At 39.9% G+C, this 21,743-nt stretch overlaps 1 pseudogene; it reads left to right on the top strand.

The window, feature by feature from the left end:
• The first annotated feature begins 1,500 nt into the window (after window positions 1-1,500).
• On the top strand, window positions 1,501-4,821 carry LOC140946076 (methyltransferase GfsG-like; annotated as a pseudogene).
• The last annotated feature ends 16,922 nt before the right edge of the window (window positions 4,822-21,743 follow it).

The raw sequence follows: 21,743 nt of genomic DNA on the forward strand, positions 1-21,743 counted from the left end.
CTCAGTTGTGTGTTGTTCATATTTGCTCTCAGTAATAAATTGCATGGACATGAACGACAACCGACCACGAAATAAGGTAGACGACACTTGGGCCTATATTGGAAGCAATGAATTGAACTTGTCAAAATTGATCAAATGCATTCTTCTTGATAATCCACTTCATTTGAAGGTTTTTTGCCATGCTTAAGTTGCCATGTAAGGATATTGGAGAATACATGTCTTCTGCGAAAAAAAAAATTGAAGAAATTTACGTGTTGAAAAGCGCTAGCATCTAGTCGACATCGACTGTGACTTCCGCTTTCAACATATGTTACTTTCTTTTTATAACCTTGCTGCTCTCACCAGTTAAGTAGGAAAGCGAAAGGGTTTTATTTTTTCTGTCTTTACTTGCTTCGTGGCGGTAAAAAGATACCGAACACCACCAAAGCGTCCGCGAAGAAGTGAAATTCATATGCAGATGTGACAGCAAACTTGAAATAAATTATAAAAGCTTGTTTCGAAGCAGTTAAAAGATCGACTAAATTAACACGTAGCCTTCAAGTTTTCTGATCGTAGAAAAAGCCAAAATACAAATACTATACTGAATCGCCGACAAAGAAGTGAAAGTAATCGTAATTATTTGTGATCATAATTCCATAATTTACAACTACGCTTAGTAGCTTGCGTTTTTATAAGTAATGCATGATCTGATCATTTTCTTCTGTCTTATTCTTAAACAACAGAAGACAGTTTATTTTTTCTGCAAAGAAACTACAATTTCAATCTAAGCAAAACTAGGTGTCGTGGGGCACTATCGTACCAATGCATGCGTAGTAATTATGTGGTAAAACTACTTTTTGCGATCTTATCAATTCAGAAAGATAAGCGTCACAGATACTGTACTTAACAACTTGGTTTACTGATGCTCTTTTCTGAGTAAAAGATATCGAGACACCATGTCTTTCCAGGAATAAGGAGAAGGAATGTTGATAAACCTATGCTGTATCGATTACGGCTCCATCTTACATCACGTACTGCTTTGTCTTTATGTCGTTGCTTCTCTTATCAATAAAGTAAGAAAAGGTTTAATCTTTTCCACTTCTATCTACACGCCTATAATTTGTCTTGATAAACCCGCGATAGCGTTAGCGTTGAATAGCATTAAACCTGTTTGTCAAGAAATTCAATCTCTTAGTTTCACTTGAGGGGGTGAGCCGTATTCGGAGGCTAGCTAACACCTATCCACAAGGATTAAGTATTTGCAACGAAGGAAATGGTATAATGGTATGTTTTTTGTAGTTTTCATTTGTCATCAATGGACACATCCCATTGCAAAGTTCGACTTGAGCAAAGGAAGCTTCAGTTTTTTGTTCATGGAATTACTATTCGAGCATGCGCAGACACAATTTACTTGTATACGTGACGAGAAAACAAATTCAATTACATAACTTATTAGGACAAACAAAAGGAACCACTAGATATCTGATTGGTTGTTGATTTACGTCACGTGGGTTTTCTTGTACCTTATCAATTTTCGTGCTTCGAATTTTTGAATCAACATCTCCTGACTGTCAAGCTGTTGGTCGGTGGACTTTAAAGAGCAGGTAAGATTCTTTTGGCTTGTGGATTTTGATTTGTTATCTGGAGGCGATCAGAACTGATTCTCCTGGTAGAAGATTTGCAGGGTCTCATACAAAAATACAGTTTGCTTTTTCAATGCGGTCTAGTGTGGACGAAATTTTGACCGTACAGTGTTGATGTTTTATACACCGTTCCAAATAATACGGACCCTGATACCTCAGTTGTGTATTGTTCATATTTGCTCTCAGTAAATTGCATGGACTTGAACTACAACCCACCACCAAATAAGGTAGACGACACTTGGGCCTGTATTGGAAACAATAAATTGAACTTGTCAAAATTGATCAAATGCATTCTTCTTGATAATCCACTTCATTTGAAGGCTTTTTGCCATGCTTTACTTACCATGCGAGGATATTAGAGAATACATGTCTTTCTGCAAAAAAAATTGAGGAAATTTACGTGTTGAAAAGCGCTACCTTTTTCGACATCGACTGCGACTTCCGCTTTCAACAAGAGTATTACTTTCTTTTTATAACCTTGCTGCTCTCACCAGTTAAGTAGAAAAGCGAAAGGGTTTTACTTTTTCTGTCTTTATTTGCTTCGTGGCGGTAAAAAGATACCGAACGCCACCAAAGCGTCCGCGAAGAAGTGAAAGTAAATGAAGGGGGCAACACCCTTTTGCTAATCATTCATATGCAGATGTGACAGCAAACTTGAAATAAATTATAAAAGCTTGTTTCGTAGCAGTTAAAAGATCGACTAAATTATGTAACCTTCAAGCTTTCTGATTATAGAAAAACCCAAAATACAAATACTATTAAATACTGAAGCGACGAAAAAAAAGTGAAAGTGAAGGGGGAAATCGTAATTATTGTTGATCATAATTCCACAATTTACAACTACGCTTAGCAGCTTGCGTTTTTATAAGTAATGCATAATCAAATCATTATCTTCCGTTTCATTCTTAAACAACAGAAAACAGTTTATTGTTTCTGCAAAGGAACAGTTTCAATCTAGGCAAAAGTAGGTGCCATGGGGAACTATCGTACCAATGCATGCGTAGTAATTATAAGGTAAAACTATTTTTTGCGATCTTGTAAATTCAAAAAGATAAGCGTCACAGATACTGTACTTAACAACTTGGTTTACCGATGCTCCATTGTACTGGTGTTACATTTTCTGAGTAAAAGATATCGAGGTAACACGTCTTTCCAGGAATAAGGAGAAGGAATGTTGATAAACCTATGCTGTATCGATTACGGCTCCATCTTACATCACGCACGTACTGCTTTTTCTTTATGTCGTTGCTTCTCTTATCAATAAAGTAAGAAAAGGTTGAATCTTTTCCACTTCTATCTAGACGCCTATAATTTGTCTTGATAAACCCGCGCAGATTAAAGCGACTTCGCGGGAATTCCGCGATAGCATTAGCGTTGTATAGCATTAAACTTATTTGTGAAGAAATTCCATCTCTTAGTTTCACTTGAAGGGGTGAGCCGTATTCGGAGGTTAGCTAGCCCCTATCCACAAGGATTAAACTATTTACAACGAAGGAAATGGTATAATGGTATGTTTGGTGGTTTCATTTGTCATGAATGGGCACATTCTATTGGAAAAGTTCGACTTGAGCAAAGGAAGCTGTAGTTTTTTTGTTCATGGAATTACCATTCGAGCATGCGTTGACACAATTAACGTTGTCTTGTAATGCAGGTCCTTGATCATCAAAGAGTTCAGTTAGGATAAAGATGGCATTTACAGAGCATGAAGAAAAAGTTTCAGAGTTTTATTTCCGTGTTGCGGATAACAACCATAACTGGAATGATGGATTTCTCACATTTGGATTGTGGAAGACAAAATCCGGCGATCCTATACCACACCCTTTGTGTTACGGAGCAGTGTATGATGAGCTTTTAGAAGGCAGCATGATACAGGCTGATCACAACGTGCTAGATGTTGCTTGTGGGCAGGGAGCTGGCATGTTAAGAATCAAATCCCAGAATGGCTGCAACATCCAAGGTCTGGACATCAGCGCTGCAAACGTGGAAATAGGGAAGCGAAGACTGCGCGACACTGGTATTACTGTAACACGCGGCAGCGGAACGAAGATGCCCTATGAGGAAAATTCTTTTGATTGTGTTATTTGTGTGGAAGGACAACCTCACATGAATAGCAGAGAAGACTTCTTTCGTGAAGCATTTCGAGTTCTAAAGCCAGGAGGAAAACTGTTCATGGCTGACATTGTGACTCTCAAGGCACTTCCTGATCTGAGTTACCTTCAGCAGATTATCTGTAAGACCGCAGCGAAGTTATGGGAGGTTCCTCGCACCAACTTGTCCTACGGAGTCGATGATTACAAACATAAATTAAAAGACGTTGGGTTAAAGTTGACAAAGTTTAATTCTTAGGTGACAGGGTATTACCAGGTTATTGTAATTTTAATCTTACGCTATCCGTTATGCGAGAACAAGCAAAAGTAAGAGGTCCGTTTGTCGGTTACGTGGGAGGTCCAATGATTGATATTATCGTTAAAATGGCTTTCTCTCACAAATGTATCGAATATGTTTTTGTTGAGGCCGAGAAAGAAGTTATCAAATAAACAGTCGCAAAACCACAGGCACACCATCCTCTGTTTGTGTTTCGGACTGGTTTCACTCAGAAAATTTAAAATGAACATTTCTATCATTTGGATATCTTTGAGTCGTGGGAATTATATTTCACGTTTGTAAAAATGTTCTTTCTTACACCTCAAAATCAACAAAACAAATTTCAAAATACGAAATAGACTACTCTAAGAAATCACAATACTACTGAGTCAGAGCGTTTTGTGGGAGTTGGTTCTCGAAATCAACCCACAACAATCCAATATATTTCAATATTTTTCATGTTTATTTGTACGTATTAAATGTAAAAAATAGAGGTTTGCAGGTTTGTATCTTGATATAATATGTGACAACAATATTTCTCTTTACATTCTCAGTAAGACTGTAAATTTCGGCTTTAGTTTATATACCTAATTATTTTATTTCTCTACAAAAACGCTTAGACAGATTTTAAATCATCTTCAACTTTTTTGAAAATTTGAAATGTTGCGCGCAATTTTATTCGCGCGAGACGCTCTATCTAAACAAAAGTGCCCAAACGTACTGTGCGAGTTATGAAAATCTGAGTACTAGGAATTGAAGCCGGAATTTTCCGATTATTTTTGCAATAAATTAATGATCTTTGACTTGGAAAGTACAAATAAAGTTTGAAATAAAGTGTTATCATACCTCTTTTAATGATTTTAAAAAGTTTTTATTAGTTCGTCTTTCTCCTTTGTGGTCTGTAGTTCACTGTCACACTAGTACCCAGGATCCCAATGGCTTGTTCATATCTAAATGACAACTGAAAGAGTTTCATAGTGTAATCATTTAAGTATAGTTCATGCAGTGTAATTTTACAGATTAATGAGTATATATCACATGTATCAGCAATAATATAACTCATCGAGTTTGTGAATGATGTAAGTTTCGTTTATTGTTGTTATTGCCAATTTCTTCTTTGTTTTTCGTCTTCTTCAGCCTCCGTCGACTATCTAAAATTACTGGCATTTTTTTCTGGTCGTTATTAAAACTTTTGACTCAAAGGTTACTTGTAAGTAAGATCAGTGAATATTAAAGTAAATCAGTCTTGCTTAGTTAAAATCCAGAATGCAGCGGATTTTGCCTTAACAAAATTAGTAATAAGGGTAGGGGTAACGGTTGTTGACTATTTCTAAACGGCATATTTAGGACATTAGGCCAGCTTTCAGCACGTGCAGTACATGGTCTATATAAAAGCAGTCTACTTCCACATTATATAAAAAGAATTAGCAAATACCGGGAATAGCTTAAACACATCAATCCCATCCATTTACTATCTTTTCAGGAAAGGCAATAAGAATGTATTCTCTTGACATATCTATAAGGCTCCGACAAGCAGCAGCGGTCGAGATTTGATGTCCCCAGAGCGTTCCCGGCATTACCCCGCTGACTAAAATGCTTGAAGACTCTGGGTACGAGATTGAATAAAAGCGGGATAAAAGTAAAGGTGGTAGGTATGGATAGAGCTGGTTACTGCACAAAGTAAAGGACATTGCAGTTTAGTGCATTAATAATAAAAACATCCTTCATTGGACTAGAAAATATGGAACTTCAGTTGTGTAGTGGCAGGAGCCCAAATCAAATTGATGGGCTCCGGTAGTGGTTTATCCAAATGCAGGAGCCCATCCGAGATTTGCATGGCACTTCGACTCTTTCTTTATCGCTAGATACATTGTTTTAACGCACACTATTTATAGCCCGAGGAAGTCTATTGTCTAAAACCATTTACGCACATCACAGAGGTAAGGTAAGGTAAGGTAAGGTAAGGTAAGGTAAGGTAAGGTAAGGTAAGGTAAGGTAAGGTAACGTTATTTATACATGGTATTTCGTTTTTATGGGCTCCTGCCAAATGTTACAAATACCGGTACTTAATCTTTCAATGGCATCTGAAAACATTGGCATCACCCCACCCTTCTTGCCATCAAAAATTTTACCTTCCCCCTTTTTTGTCTTTTTAAAAAAAGTTTTAAGATCCCCCGAATTATTGCCTTGTCTCTTTCCCTTGTCCAACCCCTTACCCGTTTATATGCCATAATTGACAGAAAAGGTGCCCCTTTTATACAGTCGACTCTCTCTTAACGGACACCTCTATAAGAAGAACACCTCTGTAAAACGGACACTTAGAGTTGGTCCTTGCCTTTCTTTACTCCCTTTATTTGACTCTCTATAAGACGGACACCTCTCTAAGATGGACACTTAGTGCCGGTCCCAAAGGTATCCGTCTTAGAGAGAGTTGACTGTATATATACCTAGTTAAAACCTTAGCATCCCTTTTAACTGCTATACATACACCGTCTTTGAAACGTGAATAGATCATAAAACCAAAGCGTTTTCTCGTTTGTTTTAAAGCCACATAATGAATCTGTTATCCCTTTTTGGGCCCTTTTACAGACAGAACTGGCAGACGTGCCTAACCTACAAGATTCGGATCATTTAACGTTTCTGTGAAACTGCCCACCTACCCCTCCCTAAGCCAACATTTTGCCCTAAGTAAGAACTAAGTGTTAATGTTGGCTTAGGGGAGGGGTAGGTAAGCAGTTTCACAGAAACGTAAAATGATCCCAAGATTCTTCAACTAATTATAATGAAATCTCCACCCTTTCATATACCTGAAAGTTAAAAAGGTACCCCTTTCGGGCGGAACCTCCCCTTTTAAGCCATTATAGGGAGTACTCCCCCGTAAGTAGAGTCATCTCATTGCGTCCGTAAAGAGATTTGACATGTACTTCTCAGTTGTGCTCTGTGTACCATCCCGTAGGTTTTAATCCTAATTTTATTCCCACAACTTAGTGTTAGTTATCTATAATTTTGTTTTGCTTTGAGGACAAAGGATGAGCTAAAAGAGGAGTTTTATGGGACGACGCTTCTTCCCCGACTCGAGAAATTTGAAGTTCTTCTCAAAAGCAGGGATGAAGGCAAAGGCTTCTTTCTCGGCGAAAAGGTGAGATACGAGTAATGCGCAAATTAAGCAAGGCAAGGGGATTAGACTTGATTAAAAGACTAACGAGTATAGCAATTAATTGTTCTAGTCATCATTAAATTAAAGCGATGATAGTCTTCGAATACAGCCGTCTCTCCTCGTTCCTCACCGCGAGGTACGCCCTAAGCAGCAAGAAGCGAGGGACAATATCCAAGAGTTCATTCGCATTTGACGGAGTGAGTTTGAGTATTCGCGATTTAGATTGAAAGAACTCAAATTCACTTTTTTAAGCGAAGCATTCATCGCCATAGCAATCGTGGTGTCTTAAACGCTCTATGGGCCTCTATAGGTCCCCTGTCCGTCGTCCCAGAAGTCCTGGAAAAAACCCAGTCTGAATGGATGGGTAATGGGATACCGTTTGGATGAAAAGTAGTACCGTAAATCTTCAATTAAGCCCCCCTCTCAAATAAGCCCCTCGCCCCCCTTTCCTCCCCCTATCATTATTCACTAATAAATGATAGACTTTATTAATCAATCTTGACTGTGAATCTTCTCGTGGACTGATCTTGGATGAACCTGGATGTTCGGGTTTGTTTTTGAACCTCGGCTGCATGACCTCCAACTTCTGTACTTGAGCTTTTCTACTTTGCATTCTAGTTCTTAGTGGAGAACTGATACCCTTGTATGTGCCAAATTAAATAAACCCATCCCTCTAAAAAAAGCTCCCCATATCTAGCCTCCCAGCAAAGCTGTTTGAAATAAATACCCCCCCACCCCCTCCCCCTAGGAGGGGGCCTTAATAGAGTATTTGCGGTATGTGAGAGGGTATTTGTTTGGACATTGGGATGGATGTTTCTCGTGTCATATAGTTTTAAGGCCACCCACTCCCCCATATCCAACATCTAGCTGTTGGAGCTTAGACTATTTTTACCTTAAACAGGACAGCTTTTGCACCGCCATAACAATCACACCGGACAGGGAATCTGATCACACACAAGAACGGTTGTGACAGCGCGATTTCTCTGACGGAGTGAATTAAGCTGCGCCGCACCGAAATCAATAGTGGAGCGTCACATATCGGAGAGGTTTCGTGCCATAATTGGTGCAGTGTGAATTCCTTTATATATTCTGCCCGTTGGGGAAGAAAATAGGTAGGAACGAGGCCTGGAACCCTCTGGGATGGAAGTAAACCAAACCTCTCGGCCAACTGTGCCGGTGCGATGTTTGATGTGTGTGAACGACTTGTGTCGATCCGAGGCGTTGCTGTTCATACCATACCGGATAGATTTTCGTGTGGCCATGAAAAGCAAAGCTTTCCAGCTATGTAGTGTGATTATAGCCTTAAAGATTGCCTGAGGCTTATCACACGCAGTAGAAAGGTTACCCCAGTCCTACGTCTCTAGCGTAACTACGTTTTCTTTGATCTGTTTCTTATCCGCAGCTATGCTATGCCGACATCACTTTCTTTGTCTTCTTAACAACTTTATTTCCAAGGATGAAGAAGATGTTCCCGGAAGTTGAGAAGTTTCCGCTCTTGGTGGAGCATTATAAACGGGTGTTAAACTTGCCCAAAACATCGGAGTGGGAAGAGAAACGCCCTGTAACTGAATTCTAAGCTTGTGATTGCTATTGAAGCCACTGTTGAGGGAGAGAAAAGCCCAAAGCAGACATTTTAAGGCTGGTTTTGACTAGCGACGGAGTCGGAGTAGGAATCGGAGTCGTAATCACAAGCGTCGAACTTTACGATCTAGTGAAAACAGCCTTCTGATTCCGCTTGCGACTCCGTCGTTACGATCAAGTGGAAAGTGGGTCGTCGGAGACGCAAGTAGAAGCGGAAGAACTAAACCAATCACAAAGCGTGGGAACGTGCATTGTGATTGGTTTTGGCAAACGAATAAAGAAAACTTTAAAAGAATTGCTTTTGTTTTTGTATTGAAGTTATCTGTCCAATGTGCCGATATAACGGGTCCATGGGGGCACTGAAGGGAAAGCAGTGGCGGATCCCGAGGAGGGGCCCGGGGAGGCCGCCCCCCTTATTTTTAGACCAAAATGAGGTCCGAAGGGCCGAAAAAAAAAATTTTGAGACCGCCCCCCCCCTTATCTCAGGGTCTGGATGACCGCCCCACCCCCCCCCCCATTATCTGAAGGTCTAGATTCGCCACTGGCAAGGGTGTGCCAATATCTGAAGTAGCCGATATAAAAGCTAAGAATGCTAACATTGCCTTTTTTTCCCTTTTTTTTTCCCTTCGCTGATGTGATTTTCGACCTTATCGGGCGCTAAAAAACTGTTTTATGGCCCTTTTTTACTGCAAGGTTCGTTTGCAAACAATCGGTTAGATATACTATCTTTCCAAGATTCTACATCCAAGCAGAGGCTTCAAGAGTATTTTTTAATCTAAACGTTCTTTCTTTTCACTAAGTTGTGCCTGTAAATTAGGATTGATTGATATGATACTTGTGAAACCTTTTTTTTTCTTTCAAGGCATAAAAACATCTTTAGAGACTTTGATGTTGTTAAATATCGCTTTATTCTTGGAACGTGATATGCCTGCCCATAACATTTCTTTGCAACTTAATTAATCAGTCTGATTTATGCGCGGGTTATAACGCTTTGACAAAAAGTTTCAAGCACTTGCGGTCCCTGCTTATGATTGGCTAGAGTGAAATAACCAATCAGAAAAAGCTTAACAACCAAAACCAGAAAGCACAGGGCACACACTCGCATGGATCAATAAATTATCCGTAAGAAAGACGTTTTCAAACGGAACAAATTTCTGAATGGTTCGCTGGTCGTACAGTACGTGAATTTTAAAATATTTTATGCGATATTCTTGATTAATTTTTTACTAATTTTTCCTTTAAATAGATGGTAAGTTTCAACTGTAGACAAAGTTTACACTGAAGCGGTGGAAGTTCAAATTAACATTTTTAAAATGTCTTAAAAGACTAGTCATTATTTGTAATAAATGACCTAGCCTGCGAGAGTAGACGCCTTTATATTGTCGGCTCTTGTGTGTCTCACCCGCCGAGAAATTATCGTCTGCGATCCCGAGCTGGGAAACGATTTCCGTAACGTCAGCATTTTTCAACCAATCAGCTCTTATTTTGTGAAGCTAGCACGCGTGGGGATCTCAGGTGCATGCAATGGCGGACATTGATAATGAACTAGTTTTTAAATTATTTTGAGGGCGTTATATATTATGTAAATCCCAAATCTGTAGGAACCATGGGTTTTCTTGAAAGTAAAGAACGAATTTGAATAGCCATTAAGCTCTTAAGAGTACTTAAGCATCACTGAAGTTTATTGAGAACTCTCGGGTTTAAAAGTTGAGCCCGAAACGGGTTGTCCTTTTACTTCGGAACAGGGCGGATAAAGGTTGGGCGGTGAAACGAGCGCTCCGCTCTTCATTTAATGTGTGATGCGGAGTAGGACTGGCACGAGCGCTCTTTCCGTGCTTCCGGTGCGCTTCAAGGCCGGCGAAATTTTCCTTTTTGCAAACCGGAAATCCTATTTTCTTTCTGTAATTTCAGGCTACAATGTTAAATAGATAAATTCGTTTCATAACAATATCAATAAACAGTTTCATATGTTTGTGTCTGTACGTCTATAAGTCAAACTTGTTTGTCGTATAATGCCAAAATTTGAGTTTAATTTGAAAGTGTTGAATACCTCCTCCTTCCACTAAATATCACCTAATCGTCTTTCGCCGTTTCGTTTGCAAAAGCTTAACACTTCTTAACCTCAATTTTTACATATGTTAAAGGAGGATAAATTTTATAAAACATAACAAAAAATTAGATTGATATATATTGATATAGTAGCGTTGTACTTCTTCAAACGTTGCTTCTCGGGCGGAACGCGCCATGGCCATTCGCGCAATGCGTTGCAAATCCGGCAACCGTATGTAAACAAAATTTATTGAGGTTAGTTGTAAGGTTTTTTCTCCGTTTTTCTCTCTAAAACAAAACAAGGTAAAGAGAAAAAACTGAGGGGAAACTAATTTTGAAGTTTTGAAGAAACAGAAAGACGTCTGAGATGTTTTTTTCAAAATTAAAAAGAAGGATGATGGTGATTGAAATTAGCATAATTTCACCTTGCACGAGCTGCACGCATTTATAAAATACGTCATCTAGTTATGAAACACGATCTGCTGTCTTTTAGTTTTGCCATGGATGACATGGATGAGATTTTCCTTCGTGTTTTAGACAGTACTTAGTTGTTTTTGTTTTGGAATAACCTCGACATTGGCGAGTAGCAGAACGAAAATATAATTCAGTGGTAGAGTCATGGAAGTAATAAAAGAAACCCTTTCAAAGAGATGTTTGTCTACTAACTAAACCTCCCGCAAAAAATAGCAACATTTGCCTCCCGGAGACAGCGTACCAGCACAAAGGAACAAGGAAGAAGTGCAAGAAAACAATTCAAGCCGCCATAATTCAGTGACAGCGGCAGTGTCTAATGTGCAAATCACATCATATCGCAAGCCCTGATCGAAGTCGAAAACAAGCGACATTTCTAAGCAGAGTCCCAGTCCACTGCATCACACCTTTTTGCTCGGACGCGCTCGTTTCACCGCCCAACCTTTATCCGCCCTGCTTCGGAAATTTCGGTGAAACGTTAACAAATAATTTCAATCACCGTGATGCGTTATTTCTACTTTTTGATGTCCGTGATAACGTTCGTAGGACCCCTCCCCCCGCCCCTTCCTTTCCTTTACCCATCTCACGGCATTAACGCAAGTAAGAACCGCTCTAAAAGGAAAAACTTCGGGAGTGGTTTGACTATAATGGGGTCGCATTTTCAACAGAGTTACTAGGATGGGGTCGCACATTTTCTGATTTTTGTGGTAAGACAGTTCTTCATATTTACAGTTAGCAAACGTACCAGAAATGTTTGTCCTGTAGGTGAGAAGTATGAAAGTGTTCTTCATTCAATATAAACGCTTACCCAGGGTGGGAAGGTCAGGGTTTGTTGTGGAATTCATCGTTGTAGGTTTTAAAAGCTTTCTCTTTGTTGCTTTTCTGAATTTTTTCCCCGTGGGTCTGGAATTGTTTTGCTTTGAGATATATACGCTGCTTTTTTCGAATAGCTCTCTTCGAGGGATGGCGTAAGCCACGGGACATGACATCGCCCAGAGATCTTTTTGTGGGGAACATACTGTTCTATTGCTTTGAGGATGATGGACATGGTTTCATTACTCAGTTGAATTACTCGTCACTGTTAGAACTAATTCTTCCTGACTTCATTGAGTGTGTTTTACGAGTAATCGAGAAACGCGAAACGAGTACTCCTGAAACCCGCGCGCGAGATGCACGCGCCAATCGAGAGACCGGGTTCTAAACGAAACCAATATGGCGACCGATTATTGACCAGACAGAACACGTGTGTAGTAAATTGGATCTAAAGTAACAGAATTAGACTTCTGGACCTCGGATTTGAACTTCAGCAGTTCTTTTACTTACTCGTCAACACTTAGCTTTATTCTTGATCGAAAAATTCTCGCACTCAGCATGGCTGGAGTCTTAAAAAATCTGGCACCAGTCTTCTTAGGTAAGCTTATGTTTAATTACATTGTAGTTACAGTTAAGCTTACATTTAAGACTATTTTGCAGAAAGCGATGGCCTCATAAGCAAGTAATATTGGTGATGGTAATTAAACGATTAAGCTTATGGCTTAAATCCGGGAGATCTGGTACAAATTAAGTCAAACATGAAGTTTGGCAGCTGGTAAAGAATGCACGCCACAGGTCACAGGTCACAAGTGCAGATCATTGCTCTGTTGATAAATTACTGAAATCAATAAGTGAAATAAGCTATGAAACTCTATTTGGGATTTTGTTTCCTCATGAAGAGAGTTTACATTTATGTCATAAGCTGATTGTAATGACAAGAGTAGCCAGCGACATACAATCAAGTAGCTGGTGGAACTCCGGCAGTTGCCGGCTTGTTTTGAAACCCCTGTTGACCGATGAACATACTCTTTCATTGATAAACTGACTGGCTCACTGTATAAATGGTTCAAGATTGCGTGATGGACTGAGTGTTTGATAGCCTGCGATCATGCCCCCTCCCTTCATCTTTGTAATCGGTTTTCGGGTAGCCTGCATAGCTGGTGGGATTAGCATGGACGTGCTGTATTGTTTTGGCGGCGGAGCTGTGAGAAGGGTGGGTATTCAAGTCAGTTTGATGTCCCACCTGCCACAATTCTTGGGTATTTTGAATAGTCCACAGCCAGGCTTACACGAGTTTCTAATTGGCTGAGAAGCGGTAAAACGCCAAACAAATGATAATATTGCTATCTCTACTATCTCCCAAGGGAAAGTTAGTGCGTACATGTGGAAATGAATCAAATGTAGCAAGCTATAAACTGGCTCCACTCCACTCCACAGTAACATTTCCGCTTGAAAGAAATCATCGAAAGACATTTTTGTGAGGGAACTAGATCTCAAAATTTAAGACATGTCTTCTGCTATCCTTTATTTGAAAAGAAACTAATCTCTTTTTCAGGTTTTCGATAAAAACTGAAGTAGCCAGCAGGTTTGAAAAAAGTACATGTAAAAGACTGTATCAAAAAGAGTCTTTTACTACCCTTCTTCTATAGGGGCCCGGGGGGCATGCTTCCCTTGAGAATTTCCAAATTTCAATGCCCTAAAATGCGATTTCCAGCATTCTGGGCACTAAATTGAGTACAACAGATAATGTGTTTTGGATCAATTTGGACAAGTAATGCACATTAAGTCCCAAATTTTTCTCAAATATTTTAAATCTGAAGCAAAAAGTCTGTCTAGGTCCAGCAAGTTGAATTTTAATTATATAAGTTTTGACATAATGTTTTCTTTAATTTAATACTTTATTTCCTGCGTCCAGTTTGGAAGAAAATAGTAGCCAACTTCTCTGAGCAAAGTTATGGCCGACGTGTTTTGTCGGTCGTCGGTGCTTATTGAATCCCCTGCTTTTTACAACAGGAAATTGGCTATGTAACAAAAGCACATCAGACAATAATGCCTTCTGTCACACAGTGCAAACCGTCCTGATCCATCCGAGTTCAACGTAAAAAGAGCACTTGATCATTTAAAACTTGAACCTTAGAAATATGGGTGGAGTATGCTGTGGAGGATTCTTGTTTTTGACTGAGCAAATGATCTTTGCCGATTGAGAGGTCATGAGGCTGATGTGTTTCCTATGCATTCCAGCATTGATTTCCTGTTGTCTTTGTCTCTGACAGAATTTGACCTCTGATACATTTTAGGGAATTCTTTGACCTCTTTTGAAGTATAAATCTTTTTATTACCGCTAAATGGCCATTAATAGAGAATTTAGTTCCTCAAGTTTGGAGTAACTGCATCATACCCTGCCTGGATCCGGAGTAACTTTCAATAAATAGTTGTTTTGTTCGTGACTTGACTGTTATGCTTTGCCTGGCTTGTTTGCAGGTCAGTTTCGTATTAGAAAACTCTTCATGACTCGGTAATCAAAATGGTTCCAAACAAGGTGACAAAAGTGGGCAGCATTTAAAACTCATAAGAAATGTGGCAGGAAGGATTTTCCCTGATGGCTTTGCCGCTCGCGAAAATACCTCCTGGCTTCCTATCCTCGCGTGGCAGCTCCACTGTCAAAAAAGTACCCCAAGTGAAAGAATCCCACCAGCTACGCAGGCTAGTTTTCGGGAGGAGGGCATGATACAATCCTTTCACAGATAACATGCAAAAAAGCCAGAATCTGGAATCTGAATCTGAAGCCAGAATCTTTTTTCTGACTGGATAGGAAACAATACCGATGATTTATGCTTTTCTGATTGGCCAAAATGCCACCATTCGTTAGTTGTTGTTGATTTAAGTCTGCATTTTTGCTTGTGTAATGAGCAGAGAATACATGCACACGCGAGTTCGTTATGAAATTTCTGCCGGATCAGTTTTCTTGAATTTGAAGAATGTCTAAATAGAAATTTCATCCATCGATATTATTTTCCATCTCATCATATACTAAAAAGTTGCAGTCAAAAATTCACCGACCATTTGAGTGGAATTTGATACCGGCTACAAGTTACAGAAGCGACAAATGGGTTCACTTTTCAAATAATCAATTCATGAATGGAATCTTGACCTGGTTTGACTGTAATTCACCCTTCAGAAGCCTGTGAATTTTAATATTCTGTGTGGACTTCGCTTCCACACACTTTCCAGATCGTAAAATAGGGTGCTTCAGCCTAATTTTTTTGGCTGCTTTCAGCAGAGAACAAAGTCAAACGAGCTTTTACAAGTAAATTCTTTACAAGGCCACTGGGCCTGATGGTCGTTTTCCCAAAGTCCTCTGAGAGCTCCCTCCTTAAAAATAGATAATCCCTATCATCATCTCACAAAGTACCAGAGGACTGGAAGAAAGCCTTGGTAACACCCATCTTTAAGAAGGTTGATAATGACAGTCTGGCAAACTACAGACATTTCCCTGTATCTGCAGTAAATTATTAATTTTCTTTGTTTTATGGACTATTGTCAGGATTAGGTTCATTGTCAAGGATGGTTTGTTTTCTTTGATTAAGTCAGCTGGGAGTAATAAATTATATTGCAACAGAGATCTTGTGAGCCCATAACTTCCACTGGTTACAATGAAAGGCTGATAGTCTTTATTTCTTCTGTGTAAAAAATGTTTAAAATGTTTACAGTTGGTGAAATGGCAACCAATTCTCTTCATGCAAATGCTGAGAACTGCAACTCTGTCAAAAACAGACTCTGCATCAGAGTGCAATAAAATGTGTTAAAGTGGGGAAAGTTCTAACAGAAGTTGAAACATGTTAATTTAATTTTTTGTCAATCTGATTTTTTTTCAGTAATGGACTGCTTTGTGTCACAGATTTTGGAATCTTGATGAAAAGGAATAGCATGGCAGCCTGGAAGACAATGTACTGTCATACAATCAGAAAACAAGATTAGCAAGAAAAAGCAGCCCTGGGCACCAGGTAAAAAACTCTTCAATTGTTTTTTCTATCACAGTAATACAGTGTATTTACCAGTATATGTGACATACCATATTTAGTTGATTCAGGTGACTCCAACTTAATTATAAGCAAATTAATTTTTAGTATTTTTCTAAGCTGTTTGCGACGTATCAATTTATTTATCAGATAATTCTTTATATACACACAAACATGTAGAGTGATTAACTGACTAGGCTAATTGTTTTAATAGTTTTTTAACTGACAAACTGACACTTTGGTTATTTTCATGTAACTGACTTGCTAACAGTTCAAATGGTTGACTGATAATAAAATTCCTTCCTGCCCAGGACAGCGTGAAAAGGTGTCAAATGCCTCGGGTATGCGTGGGGGAGGGGAGGGGGGGGGGGTTAGGTTGAAGCTTAGATTTGACTGATACAGTGTAGATACATTTAACTGAGATAAACAGTTTCCCCTTAAGCTAAAGCTCTAATTCGGATTTTGATTCTTCGTTAAGAGAGTTTATAATGTCAGTTGTGCAGTGTGCGTAAAATGGGCTTAATGTCAGTTCGGATTGTGCATGGATTTGGATTGCTGCCACCCCAAATGTTTGGTTGCTATAACTTCTTTCCCTGGGAATATACTTTAGCAACTGAGTGTGAAATCCTCTGGATTAATATCAACCCACTGTACATGAAGTGGGGTGTAAGACCTTGTAAGTTTGTGCCTCTTATAACCAGAATGAAGGAGACGCCATTACCTGGGAAAAACATATCCTAAGTAATGTGTGTTTATCTTCCCAGGAAACACATATCTCTAGTGATATGTGTTCCCATACTTGGGAAACCCATATCCCTACTGATATTTGTTCCCCTACCTGGGAAACACATATCCCTAGTGGTATCTGTTCCCTTACCTGGGAGACACATATCCCTAGTGATGTGTGTTCCCCTACCCAGGAAACACATATCCCTAGTGATATGTGTTCCCCAACCTAGGAAACACAAAACCCTAGTGATATGTGTTCCCCTACCTGGGAAACACATATCCCTAGTAATATGTGTTCCCTTACCTGGGAGACACATATCCCTAGTGATGTGTGTTCCCCTTCCCAGGAAACACGTATCCCTAGTGATATGTGTTCCCCTTCCCAGGAAACCATATCCACAGTGATATGTGTTCCCCTACCTGGGAAACACATATCCCTAGTGATGTGTGTTCCCCTACCCAGGAAAGACATATCCCTACTGATTTGTGTTCCCCCATCCTGGGAAACACATATCCCTAGTGATATGTGTTCCCCTACCCAGGAAACACATATCCCTAGTGATGTGTGTTCCCCTACTGGGAGACACATATCCCTAGTGATGTGTGTTTCCCTACCCAGGAAACACATATCCCTAGTGATATGTGTTCCCTTACCTGGGAGACACATATCCCTAGTGATGTGTGTTCCCCTACCCAGGAAACACATATCCCTTGTGATATGTGTTCCCCTTCCAAGGAAACCATATCCCCAGTGATATGTGTTCCCCTACCTGGGAAACACATATCCCTAGTGATGTGTTCCCCTACCCAGGAAACACATATCCCTAGTGATTTGTGTTCCCCTACCTGGGAGACACATATCCCTAGTGATATATGTTCCCCTACCCAGGAAAGACATATCCCTAGTGATTTGTGTTCCCCTACCTGGGAAACACATATCCCTAGTGATATGTGTTCCCCTACCTGTGAAACATATATCCCTAGTGATTTGTGTTCCCCTACCTGGGAAACACATATCCCTAGTGATATGTGTTCCCCTACCCAGGAAACACATATCCCTAGTGATATGTGTTCCCTTACTTGGGAGACACATATCCCTAGTGATGTGTGTTCCCCTACCCAGGAAACACATATCCCTAGTGATTTGTGTTCCCCTACCTGGGACACACATATCCGTAGTGATGTGTGTTCCCCTACCCAGGAAACACATATCCCTAGTGATTTGTGTTCCCCTACCTGGGACACACATATCCGTAGTGATGTGTGTTCCCCTACCCAGGAAACACATATCCCTAGTGATTTGTGTTCCCCTACCTGGGAAACACAAATCCCTAGTGATATGTGTTCCCCTACCTAGGAAACACATATCCCTAGTGATATGTGTTCCCCTTCTCAGGAAACCATATCCCCAGTGATATGTGTTCCCCTACACAGGAAACACATATCCCTAGTGATATGTGTTCCCCTCCCTGGGAAACACATATCCCTTGTGATATGTGTTCCCCTACCTGGAAAACACATATCCCTAGTGATTTGTGTTCTCCTACCAAGGAAACACATATCCCTAGTGATATGTGTTCCCTTACCTGGGAAACACATATCCCTAGTGATATGTGTTCCCCTACCCAGGAAACACATATCCTTAGTGATATGTGTTCCCCTTCCCAGGAAACACATATCCCCAGTGATATGTGTTCCCCTACCTGGGAAACACAAAACCCTAGTGATATGTGTTCCCCTACCTGGGAAACACATATCCCTAGTGATATGTGTTCCCTTACCTGGGAGACACATATCCCTAGTGATGTCTGTTCCCCTACCCAGGAAACACATATCCCTAGTGATATGTGTTCCCTTACCTGGGAGACACATATCCCTAGTGATGTCTGTTCCCCTACCCAGGAAACACATATCCCTAGTGATATGTGTTCCCCTTCCCAGGAAACCATATCCCCAGTGATATGTGTTCCCCTACACAGGAAACACATATCCCTAGTGATATGTGTTCCCCTCCCTGGGAAACACATATCCCTTGTGATATGTGTTCCCCTACCTGGAAAACACATATCCCTAGTGATTTGTGTTCTCCTACCAAGGAAACACATATCCCTAGTGATATGTGTTCCCTTACCTGGGAAACACATATCCCTAGTGATATGTGTTCCCCTACCCAGGAAACACATATCCTTAGTGATATGTGTTCCCCTTCCCAGGAAACACATATCCCCAGTGATATGTGTTCCCCTACCTGGGAAACACAAAACCCTAGTGATATGTGTTCCCCTACCTGGGAAACACATATCCCTAGTGATATGTGTTCCCTTACCTGGGAGACACATATCCCTAGTGATGTCTGTTCCCCTACCCAGGAAACACATATCCCTAGTGATATGTGTTCCCTTACCTGGGAGACACATATCCCTAGTGATGTCTGTTCCCCTACCCAGGAAACACATATCCCTAGTGATATGTGTTCCCCTACCCAGGAAACACATATCCCTAGTGATATGTGTTCCCCTACCTGGGAAACACATATCCCTAGTGATATGTGTTCCCCTACCTGCGAAACACATATGCCTAGTGATTTGTGTTCCCCTACCCAGGAAACACATATCCCTAGTGATCTGTGTTCCCTACCTGGGAAACAGATACCCTTAGTGATATGTGTTTCCCTACCTGGGAAACAGATATTCCTAGTGATATGTGTTCCCCAACCTAGGAAACACAAAACCCTAGTGATATGTGTTCCCCTACCTGGGAAACACATATCCCTAGTGATATGTGTTCCCTTACCTGGGAGACACATATCCCTAGTGATGTGTGTTCCCCTACCCAGGAAACACATATCCCTAGTGATCTGTGTTCCCTTCCTGGGAAACACATACCCTTAGTGATATGTGTTCCCCTCCCTGGGAAACACATATCCCTAGTTATATGTGTTCCCCTACTTTAGAAACACATGTCCCTAGTGATATGTGTTCCCCTACCTGGGAAACAGATATCGCTAGTGATATGTGTTCCGCTACCCGGGAAACAGATATAGGGCTTTAAGTTTAGAAAACTTTGAAAGATCACTCCAACAGATTGGTGGCAATACCTCATCACATAATTATCTGGATAGCAAGAGATATAAACTTTCCTGGATTTGACTGGAAGCACAATTGCCTATTCCAGTTTGTCATTTCCTTGAGCTATCCTGAAAATTCGCTGATTGTCTTGGCAATCATGGCTTAGTGTAACTTATAACCAATCTCTCGTGGGGTTAATTAATGTCTTAGACTTGTTTATAACTAACGACAGTTTTATCATCAAGACTCTGGTTTACCGAGGTATTAGTGATTATGATGCTGAGTTTGTTGAGGGAATAAATATCAAAAGAACACTCAACAAACAAAAATGCAGGATGGTTGCCTTTAGCTTGTATAAAAAATCAGACTGGGATGCCGGAAAGAACACGTGTAGTCCCTGTCATGCATTCTACTGCCTGTGATTGGTCAATAAATGATTTTTTGTCCTCTAGTTTTTCAAAAACAGCGTTTGCATCAGTGTGCAAGACATCTGCTGTTAGTCTTAATCTATTCTTTAAGTGCAGTGAAATGTGTTAAAGTAGTTAAAAGTTCTAACAGAAGTTGAAACATGTTAATTTAGTTTTTGTCAATCTGATTTTCTTTCAGTAATGGACTGCTTTGTGTCACAGATTTTGGAATCTTGACGAAAAGGAATAGCATGGCAACAGGAGAGACAACGTAATACAATCAGAAAACAAGATCAGCAAGAAAAAGCAGCCCAAGGGACAAGGTAAAAAACCCTTCAATTGTTTTTTTCTTTTACAGTAATACAGTGTATTTACCAGTATGTTTGACATACCATAGTTAGTTGATTCAGGTGACTCCAACTTAATTATAAGCAAATTTTAGTATTTTTCCAACCTGTTTGCCTCACATCAATTTATTCATCAGATAATTCTTGATTTGCTATATAATATTATTATATACACAGAAACGTGTAGATTGCTATTGTTTGAATAGTGTTTTAAGTGAAAAACTGACAATTTAATTATTTAATTGACTTGCTAACAGTTGAAATGGTTGACTGACAATCAAATTCCTTCCTCCCCGGGACAACAAAGGTGTCAAATGCCTGGGGTATGCCTGGGGAAGGGGTGGGGGAGAGGTTAGATTTGGCTGATACACTGTAGATACATGTAGCTGAGATAAACAGTTTCCCCTTAAGCTAAAACTCTATTTTGAGTTTGATTGTTTGTTGAGAGAGTTTATTATGTCAGTTGTGGAATGAGTGTAGAATGTGCTTAATGTCAGTTGTGGAATGTGTATGGATTTGGATTGCTACCCCCCCAAATGTTTGGTTGCTATAACCTCTTTCCCTGGGAATATACTTCAGAGACGGAGTGTGAAATCCTTTGTACAGGTAATAATAGGGTTTAGTATATACTAAAACAGTGGATAGTGTTTTTCGCGCGCTCTGATTGGCTACTCAATCAGTGAATATCCTGCACTATTCACTGATTCACCTCCAGTTCCTCGGAGCGAGCGACGGCAAACTCGCGTAAGTTGCAAGCAAAATGCCTTCCCGGTTTGCTGCCGTAAACAAACAAAGAAATTTCACAACTAATCAAGCCAGCTGTTTCCGAAATACATGAAGAAGGTGACAAAGTTCGGATTGGAAATTTTAACAGGTAAAGCTTTGTCTTTTTGACACGAATTTATCGATAAAACCGGTGAAAAAGTTTTTTGTTTACAAATGCAAATTAAGCTGAAGTCTTGCTTACTTTATTTAGTTGAGTTGTTCATAAATAAGCTTAAAACTAAATTTAATAATCTTTTTTTATAGAATGATTTTAAATACAAAAAGAATTCACAACTCATTTTGAAGAAATTTCCCCGCAAGAGCTAAACAAATGCCTTCAAAAGTTTTAGT

Source organism: Porites lutea, chromosome 8 (genome assembly GCF_958299795.1).
Source record: "Porites lutea chromosome 8, jaPorLute2.1, whole genome shotgun sequence".
Lineage (NCBI taxonomy): Eukaryota > Metazoa > Cnidaria > Anthozoa > Scleractinia > Poritidae > Porites > Porites lutea.